Here is a 10,318-nt window from a genome sequence, read left to right on the forward strand (position 1 = left end):
CAGTCTGTTTTATGGATTCTGGCAGGTCAGGTTCTTGCAGCATATTGCTCTGTTAAGGTTTAATCAGCAGTAATCACTTCACTACAGACCAGAGTGACCAAAGGCGGGCTGCGATAGAGTCCCGGCTCTAACGGAAACACAAGAGGGATGGGGAGATAACACCTCAGACTCTCTCAGCTCTATTAGACGTGTGAAGTGCTCTCACTTTTCTCAGAATGGGCTGATATACACATGCCAGCCTAAACGTTGAGGAAGCTTCATCTGGTTTCCTGTTCTTACACTGTTGACCCTGTGGTGAGAAGGCCTGGCACAGATAAATGATACAGATGGACATCACTTGAGCTGTGCTCACATTCCAGGACAATGACTTGGTGAGATGACCCAACCAGGGCAGTTGAAGTCAGTTTTATCAATTAGCACTCTAGACGTTTTTTTAAGAGATAAAAGTGTATTATGTAACGATGGTCTTGTGGCCATCAGATCATCTGACTAACAAACTCCACTGCTCATCCCACCAAGGACTAAACATCCCCCTTCCCTGTTATTAAAAGACCTGAGGATTGTAAAATGCTGTTATCTGACTGTTGAAGACCAGCTGAGACAAGGGCCTGTTCAGGCACTCTTATCTCTGATGGACTTATTACACTCATATCCTGGGTAAAATAAACTAGTTGAGTATAGCAGCAGCATTAAACAACTAATGCCTTTTATGATGTATGTGAGTCATTTATATATTTTGTGTTTGGGAGGTTTTATTTTCAGTTAAGTTTACTTGTTTCACTTTAAACAAGCTGATCTGGTGCTCATATTCTGTGTTCCAGCATTGGACAGAACACATGCTGGGTTATTTTGACCCAGCTTGTTGGGTTTTCTACATTAAACCATTTGCAGGGTTGTTTTTTGACATACAGTGCTCGGTCAGTTAACCTATGAAAGGTTTTTCATTTGAAATAATAAAAATGTGCTCTAAAATCTGTTTTATATATATGTTTTATGAAGAGTTCAGATGCAAAACCAGCTAAAAGCCATCTCGGTCAAAAATTAGATAATACTGAGAAAATGCTCCTGACACATATTATACGTCCATCAAATACTTTTACTTCAAACTCACTAAATTCCAGCCTCAGCCCAAACAGAAGTGCCAGTACTTACATAGAAACCTACACAAAGTAGCCAGAAAGAAATGCTCATTTTAAACAAATACGTCAGATGGATTTAGCTGGTTTTGCATCTGAACTCTTTATACAGTGTATATATATATATATATGTGTGTGTGTGTGTGTGTGTGTCTGTGTTATGTTAAGACAAGTTCATATACAATATTTTTTTTTATTCAATGTCAATTCTTACAATTATAAAATCTTCAAAAACTTTCAGAAAATGTTTTAGCACCTGGCAGGAGCAGCAAGAGCAGCCAGTGGGAATCTTTGGGAAGAAAACTTCTATCAGTACACTGTAAACCCTAATAAGTTGAGAGTACTCAAATGATTTGAGGAAAGTGATTCCCTCAGTTCGTTTGAGTAATGGAAAATTGACAACTCGATTTATTGAGTTAACCAAATGTGGTCTCTTCATTGAATTAACTTAAATGTTTAAGTACAAATAACTTAAAAGGGCTAATAGACAAAACTTCCCAAATTTTCAGCTTATATATTCTTTACTTGTATTAAATAATTTATAAATCATTAAAACAAGTTGTTTTTTTCCCAAATCAACCACTTTATTAGGATTATACTGCATTTACATTTCATTGCTTATAACAGTAAGCCCACATTTTTAAAAGACATGAACAACAAAATCATGAGCTCATTTTAACAGCAAACTCCTATTTTCATCTGTAAGATCACATTCAGTCATTTTTAAGACATGAACAAAATCATAAGCTCACATTTTTAGAAAACCTGAACTCATTTTTAACAGAAAAGGTATTTTTAAGTGCAAGCTCACATTTTTAAAAGATGCACAAACAACGAAATAGCAAATTTTTAACAGTAAACTCACATTTTTAAAAGACATGAACATAAGCTATTGTTTTAACGGTAAACTGTTTTTAGATGTAAACCTATTATTTATTATAACATTTTAAAAGACACATTAACAACCAAATGGTAAGCTTATTTTTATCTAGACATTTTGTCACATTTTTAGAAGAGACAAAACTGTAAACTCATATTTTTGGTTTGAGATTTTCCAGTTCCTTGTGTGTTATAAATACCATGGTATTAATCTGGACCTACCAGTGTTTTGTACGGTAGGTTTGTTGTCATTCCACAGAATCGTGCAACAAATTCGAGTGTCCTGTCATTGAATGTGAACAAACTACATTCTCTGCAAGTAAAAGGTTAGAGAAAAAGGAAAAAAGACAAGTTTCCACTTTGCTGGTAAAAGTCTTACTGACTGTTAACATTAAAATGTTTTTAATTTCCAATGTAAAGGTCTTTTTTTTTTTTTTTTAAATCTCAGCTGACAAGAAAAGCACAAAACAGAAAGAGACCCCCCCATGCTGTATCTTAAGTCTTTTTTTTTTTTTTTTTTATGAAAATGCATGTGCTGATCTTGTTTATCCATTTTAATGGAACAGCTGGTTAGCCAAGGATTGTATCTTAGGCTGCAGGTCTTTCTGCCCCATGGAAAGGAGAATGCGTTGAATAAATTCAAATGTGTACTTCAGTGACTTTGGGTAATTTAAGTGTAACGCATAAATTAGTCCAAACAGAAGGCACATTGATTCAGGAAGGTCACGTAGATTGTCCATCACCACTTTTCCCTCAATTACTATCCCAAATGAGGAGAGAGGCAAATGCAGAGAGTTGAGAGGCTGAAGAATAGTCCCATCTTCAACTATTACAATCCCCACTGGAACGTCAAGATTCGAGCTGCGATCATCGGACATCTAGTGAAGATAAATAAACATTATCAAATTAAAGTTAATTCACATGGTTGCAAGCTCATGTACATTTCAAACAGTGCAACTTAAACTTAGGGACAGATCACCCAAAAATGAAAATTCTGTCATTACTCACCCTCATGTCGTTCCACACCCCTAACACCTTCGTTCATATTTCAAACTAGGGCTGCACGATTAATCGCACGATGTTGTGAGGCGCGCTTAGTCAAAGAAGCCGGTACTTTGAATAGAAGTAAAACACCATCACGTGCGTTCAGCTGGAGCGGCAAATAATACACAGAGCCGTACATCACTGACAAGCTAATCAAAGTACCGGCTTCATTGACTAAGCGCGCCTCACAACATCGTGCGATTAATCGTGCAGCCCTATTTCAAACAAAAATGAAGATATTTTTAATGAAATCCAAGAGTTTTCTGTTTCTCCAGAGATCCAATGTAATATTTTCAAGGTCCAGAATTATAGGGAAGACATTAAAAAAAATAATTAAAAAAAACCCATGTGACTTCAGTAGTTTAAACTCAATTTTATAAAGCAGCCCAAATGTTTAGAGCAAAAAAATTAAAATTTACCACTTTATTTACAAAATAATATTATTCAAGGCCTGTTCACAGTTCAGATCTTGCATGAACACAAAACACATGCACTGTGATACTCTCGTGTACACGCATTGCAGATTTGTATTTTTAATAGTTTGTTTTGTGGAAACAAAGCATGCGTGTTGCTTTATAAAATTTAGGTTACACCACTGGAGCCACATGTAAATATGTACTTTAATGTCTTTCTTACCTTTTGTCCCTCTTGAATATTGTTAAAATATCTTCATGTGTGTTCCAAAGAGGAACATAAGTCTTACGGATGTGGACGACATGAGGGTGAGTAATCAATGACAAAATTCTCATTTTTGGGTGAAATAACCCATCCGATTAAAATGTATACAGTGAGTGACAGAGTGTGTGTGTGTTATATATATATCTTTTTGAATTTTTTTTTCTACATGGAATACTTACCAAACATGTCTTGAAGAAAGCAGGGGAGTCATCTCCAAACACAAGAGGTAGTCCTTGGAGCACAAGAGTTCGGACCTCAGCTGGCTCTGACAACTTGTGTGGAGAAAAAAATTTAAATTATATTAAATCCAACCACTTGCTATTAATACATTGTTTCTTTTATTAAATTCATAATAGTATTTAAATCAAACTCAACTGTTGGAGAGATGGAGCCCTGCAGAGTTTAGATGCAACCCTAATTAAACACACCTGATCCAACTAACCAAGTCCTTCAGGCATAATTGAAAACTGCCTAGTACTTGTTGGAACAGGGTTGGAACAAAACTTTGCAGGGCTCCGGCCCTCCAGGCACTGAGTTTGACACCCCTGATTTATATAGTTAAGTGCATTTACTCAGAGATCAACTATGAAGTGATGGTTTAATATCAATTTACTTTTAAATTACATCTATAATAAATGATTGGGACTTCTAACTAACCTTTGTTTGCTTCAGAAGGTCCATCAAGAGCTGACCAGCAACTCCATTTTTGGCTCTGAAAATGTCCAAGAGGCATGTACTATGTCGATCAAGGGACTCATAAAATTCCTTTTTCAGGTTCTTACCAGCAATCCTGTTAAACTCCATGTAGATCTGAAAAAGAAAAATGTAAGAAGGGGCAGGTAATAGCATGCAGAAAAGATTTTTCAAAATAACATCAGATTTGTCCCAGTCAAAGTTGCACAAAATTTGTTGACCTAAAAGGAAAATTTTCATCAATTATTCACATTTAAAGGATTAGTTCACTTTCATAACAGTTTACAGATAATGCACTCACCCCCTTGTCATCCAAGATGTTCATGTCTTTCTTTCCTCAGTTGTGAAGAAATAGTTTTTTTGAGGAAAACATTTCAGGATTTCTCTCTATATAATGGCTATGTGTGGTGAAGTTTGAACTTCCAAAATACAGTTTAAATGCAGCTTCAAAAGGCTCTAAATGATCCCAGCCAAGGAAGAAGCATCTTATCTGGTAAAACAATCAGTTATTTTCAAAACAAATTGACAATTTATATACTTTTTAACCTCAAATGCTCATCTTGTCTCGTCTCTGCGATGCGCATGCGTAGTTTGTGATCCGGGTCAATACAGTTACCGTGCGTTCACACCGCCGCCGGCGAGAGCGTCAAAGTGGCCGGAAGTCATTCATTTTCAATGTGAGCCGGCGGCGAGCTCCGGCGAGAAGCGGCGCGGCGCGTTTTGGACGGTGTGGGCGTAGGGAAGAGTTGAAATCAGGTCAACTTTATGGTAATGAGCTATGACGCGGCTCGGCGGCAACCAATCGGAATGTAGAAGTTCACCCCTTGAGAGGATTCCAGAGAACGCCTGTAAAACTTTGGTTCCGACCACATTAGTTCCCAAGCAAAATGATGCATGGACCAAGGTGTCTTGTTGATGTTATATGTTTATATTTTGTTATATATTTTCTGTAAATAAGCGGGAATTGCATATGCTAACTTTAGTGCCAGAGCATGCAAAACAGTGTCGCTGCTGAAAAAAATTTCTGACATATCGACACATTGGATTAAACGAAAAATAGGTGTTGTAGACAGCTGCGGCGAAAATTTTGACATCTGATGGAGACGAGGTGTATGTCACATATTTTAAAATAAAAACAGGCACCTCTGCCTATTTATTTATTTTTTTCGCAAGTAAAAACAAAAGTGTTCTGTACCTGGTCTCCCCTGTGGTATTGTCAGTAGAGAAAAACATAAAGATAAATGTCATTAGGCTTTAATATATACAGACAGTGGCTGTATAGTTAATTGGTTTATTTCGTTAGCAAACATGTGGTGTAGTGGAGGGTATACGCAACTCTACGGCATATATCCATTTTATTAGGTGGCTTTGCGTATACCCACCTTGAAATCCCCTCTGATGCACATCATTCAGTAAGCTAGTGTCCTGCATTAGCCAAAATCATGACAGTCCAGCACATCCAGTCATATGTGAATAAATCCAAATATTCGCTAAAAACACCCAGTAAAGACGCCGGCTTCATTTGAAATATGTTTGAAGATTAAGACTGATGCGCCCGCGCCCGCTCAGTCCTCCTCCACCCCAGATGCTGTTCATGTCAGGGATTGCGCAGAGTCACGTCCAGATGTCAGAAAGGTAAAAGCTTGCGTATATACATGTGTATAACTAATGCGTATACACTTCTCCAGGCACCACTACACCACTGCATGTAACTACAATTAAATTCAATTTCTTACTTTAATTTTTTTATAAAAATCATGAGGTTAACTTACACCCTACTTGTGGTCAGTCTGCACAAGATCAACATGCTTGTTTGCTTTGCGGCCGCTTTAAATACAAGACCAAGCGTTCGATCGTCAGGGCGTCAACGAATCTTTCTACAGCGTTGCTGGCAGGGCGGCCAGAGCGAATTTTGACGCTCTCGCCGGCGAGGGTGTGAACGCACAGTTAGGGTATACAGCGTCTTCACACACAGATAAAACTAGAGAAATGTGAAGTGTGACAAATGCATCTGTAAATAGATACGATTTAAAGTCACGTCTCCCACGCTTTAATGACATTCAAATGGAACATATATGCTTGCTTCGTTCGAAACGAGCTGATATGTTCCATTTGAAGCGGTGTGACGCCGTATGCCGTGGCGTAGCGCAAATATGTGAATAACGTTAAACGTTCCGAAGTGTAGTAAACTTCAACGGATTTCCCCTGCTGTGAACACTATGCAGGGACCATGTCAATCAGAACAGTTAATGCACGGAACTCACTTCTAACGAGCTGGTTCTCTGACTCAGGTGTGTTAACTAAGAGAGACATGCAAAATATGCGGGGGAGAGATTAAATTTAACGAATTAATTCAACCTCGCATTGCTCTCCTCTTAAAACCTTTAGGCGGGAACAGGTCTGCGGTTTTTAGTAAACACGATTGGCCAAAGATATTCCTAAAACTACAACGTCTTCAAGCGGCAACACAATTTTACACCAAAAGAATAAAGTATATAATCTCACAAATAATACACAGGGACATATCAGTGAGCATGGGAGTAAATTATACTCGAAGTTAGAGCCACGGTAGCAGCATGTTTATTGTAAATTCACAAAAACGGTGTATAAAACATTGGTTTGGTTTCTCACAGAAACTTAATATTAACCTAAACGCATTTAACGTTATACCTTGTCCATCCGTATGAAATAAAACCTTTTACAGACAATAAACCAAAACGTGCAGACGTGTTAAACATTAACTTACCAGTGTAATCCATGGGCCTTCATAACTACTCCATCCCTGTCACCGCCTGCTTCACGACCGCCTGCCTGCAAGTGCCGCTGGGGGAGGAAAACGGTTAGGCGGGAAATTCAAATGTTCTTACAGAAAATTAGAAACTCAGGTGTGTTTATAACTACCAAATAAAACCTTTTACAGACAATAAACCAAAATGTACAGGCGTGTTAAACATTAACTTACCAGCGTAATCCATGGGCCTTTATCACGACTCCATGCGTGTCCCCGCCTGCTTCACAATCGCCTGCCAGCAAGTGCAGCTGGGGGGAAGAAACCAAAAAAATTAAACGGGAAATTAAAATGTTCTTACAGAAAGTTAGTAACTCAGGCGTGTTTATAACTACAAAATACTCCAAAAATAAAACGGCAACCATGCGAATTTTACCATTAACCTACCTGTGTAACGTCACTCTAATGAATGTTTTAGGACGACTCTCTTCCCACCTGCTTTACCGCCAGCGTACTTGTGCTGCTACTAGAGTGAAACGAAAAACGTAACATTAGAATAAGGTATAAATCAAGAAAAATGTATATGAGCGTTTAAATCTCTACTTACTAATTTAACTTTTGTCTTTCTTCTGTCAGATGGTTTCTGCTAGTGCCTCTGTCCTGCTGCTGCTTCAGCAAAATTCAGCACAAGGCAAAAAAAAAATTCCCGCCTTGTGTCATAGTAATTTATATCGACCAATCAGCGCGGTTGTCAAAGCAGAATTTCAAGCGCGACCAATCATTTTAAACAGAAACATGGTGAAACGTTTAAATGAATTAAAATGTTGAGTTCAGAGAACTTAAAATATTAATTAAAACATTTTTGCTGCTAAATGAGTAAGTTAAACACACCTGTTTAAGTTTTGATGCCAAAACTTAGTACTTTAAGTAATGTCAAGTTACATTAACTTAATTTCTTTATTAATGACAACAGTGGGGTTTACAGTGTAGGCTGTTCCAGTTCTTTAAATGACTATATTTATGACTTATCTTATATTCATGTTCAAAAAGTTACATCAAAAACAGCGTTACCTCGTGTCATCTTGTCTGTCAGACATTCAATTTTCAACTTGTCAAACACACAGCGCGAACATAGCTGCAACAGTGGCACACTACTAGATCAATAGTGCTCCTATTGTAGTCAGTGGAGGAAACTTTGTTACTTATAATAACAATGAAGTTGCGTTGTGTTTCAGCCCTGGTTGCATATTTGTTTGGAGGAAGGTGAATCTACCATGGTGTCGCCGGCGCGTTGTTCGCTTTCAGTATAGATGAGGTGAGTGCTGCGTTTGTGAGAGGCTAGCGTTCCAAACAGACGTTAGCTGCGACGTACATTACAATAAAACAAAAAAAGGACAAATGTGAGACTATAGACGGTTTTCTATTTATACAGTGATAATTTAAAAGGTATACAACGTAATACAAACCTTAATTTCATTCAGGAATTTTCCCGTCAATCAGTTTTTTCTCAAAATGTTAATTATTTTACCAAAATAAGAGGGATCATACCAAATAAATGTTATTTTTTTATTTAGTACTGACTTGAATAAGACTTAACATAAAAGATGATTACATAGTCCACAAAAGACAATAATATCTGAATTCATAAAAATTATGGGCGGTAAAAACTTTTTGAATTTAAAGATCAGGGTAAATTTAACTTATTTTGTCTTTTCTAATGCTTCTGAAGGGCAGTGCTAAAAGGAAAAAATATGATATTTAGGCAAAATAAGAAACATGTACATATCTTCATTCTGTTAAAGAGTTTACACCCCTGGCTCTTATTGCATTGCTTTTTCTTCTGGAGCATCATGTGAACGTTTGCACCTTCTGTAATAGTGTAATAGAGTCCCTCGGTTGGCCTCAGTGTGAAAAGATGGATCTCAATATCATACAGCCATTGTTGGAAAGGGTTCAAATACACAAAAATACTGAAAAAAATATATATATATATATATATATATATAGATATATGAAATTGATTTTTGTAATAATGTAAAAGTCTGTACTGTCATGTTTGAAGGTTTTTATTTATTTATTTATCTATTTTTTGAGATGGAAACAAGCTTCCATAATTAACTAAATAATTAACTAGTTATTAAATATAATTAATTTTAATTAAAAAATAACTTGTATGTGTACTCAATGTGGAATATGCAACTAAACTTACCTCAAGGTTTTTTTTACATAATCAGACACTTTTTTTGTAGTTTACAAAATAGCATTAGTAATGCATTTGTCACAAACACCACAAAACCAGTCTTAAGTTGCTGGGGTATATATGTAGCAATAGCCAAAAATACATTGTATGGGTCAAAATTATTAAAGATCATGTAAGATCAGTAAAGATCATGTTCCATGAAGATATTTAGCTAAATTTCTACTGTAAATATATCAAAACTTAATTTATGATTAGTAATTTGCATTATTAGTAACTTCACTTGGACAACTTTAAAGGCAATTTTCTCAATATTCTGATTTTTTTTTTTTTTTTTTTTTTTTGCACCTTCAGATTCCATATATTCAAATAGTTGTATCTCAACCAAATAGCTTTCAGGTGATGTATAAATCTCAATTTCGAAAAATTTACCCTTATGACTGGTTTTGTTGTCCAGGGTCACATATGCGCTTTATTATTTTTATTTTATTTTTTTTTATCACTCTGCAGTAGTCTCAAACCACAAGTTTAAAGACATCTTTATTAATTTCATTTCATTTCATTTCATTTCATTTCATTATTTTGTTATATTAAAAGGCTCCTCAAAAGTGTGTATCACAAGTGTGTCTGAAAAAGGTGCTGTAGAAAAGCTAAAAATAACACTATTGTTTATATTGTTTACATTACTGACATTTTGTTCTTAACATAAGTTCTGTGAAAACTTCCCTGTTCTGCTCAGGTGTCACATGTTCCAAACACATGCATCATATTTTAATAATGCTCTCGTTCTTTCATTTTTGGCTTCTGCCTTTGTCCTTCACCGCACTGACAGTAGATCTCTTTAGGCAATATAGGGTGGTTCAATTTAGGAGTCTGCCACGTGAGAGGGCTTGTCGCCAGGCTCCATGCCGCCCACAGAAACACACGCTAGGCCCTCTCCTTCTTTGTCCCTCGGCAGACAAA

At 36.5% G+C, this 10,318-nt stretch overlaps 1 long non-coding RNA gene across 4 annotated transcripts; it reads right to left on the reverse strand.

The window, feature by feature from the left end:
* Positions 1-1,344: 1,344 nt before the first annotated feature.
* Positions 1,345-9,691, reverse strand: LOC127182349 (uncharacterized). Of its 4 annotated transcripts, none has more exons than XR_007829886.1 (7): positions 7,766-9,691; positions 7,606-7,684; positions 7,393-7,469; positions 4,732-7,253; positions 4,395-4,547; positions 3,917-4,009; positions 1,345-2,893 (listed from the first exon to the last, which is right to left on the reverse strand). It is a non-coding gene; the product is annotated as an uncharacterized LOC127182349 (long non-coding RNA). The 4 variants fall into 4 exon arrangements; XR_007829885.1 differs by having other exon boundaries at positions 4,395-4,920; positions 7,177-7,253; positions 7,766-9,688; XR_007829887.1 differs by having other exon boundaries at positions 7,177-7,253; positions 7,766-9,683.
* Between the last annotated feature and the right edge of the window lie 627 nt (positions 9,692-10,318).

This window comes from Labeo rohita, chromosome 2 (genome assembly GCF_022985175.1).
Source record: "Labeo rohita strain BAU-BD-2019 chromosome 2, IGBB_LRoh.1.0, whole genome shotgun sequence".
Classification (NCBI taxonomy): domain Eukaryota; kingdom Metazoa; phylum Chordata; class Actinopteri; order Cypriniformes; family Cyprinidae; genus Labeo; species Labeo rohita.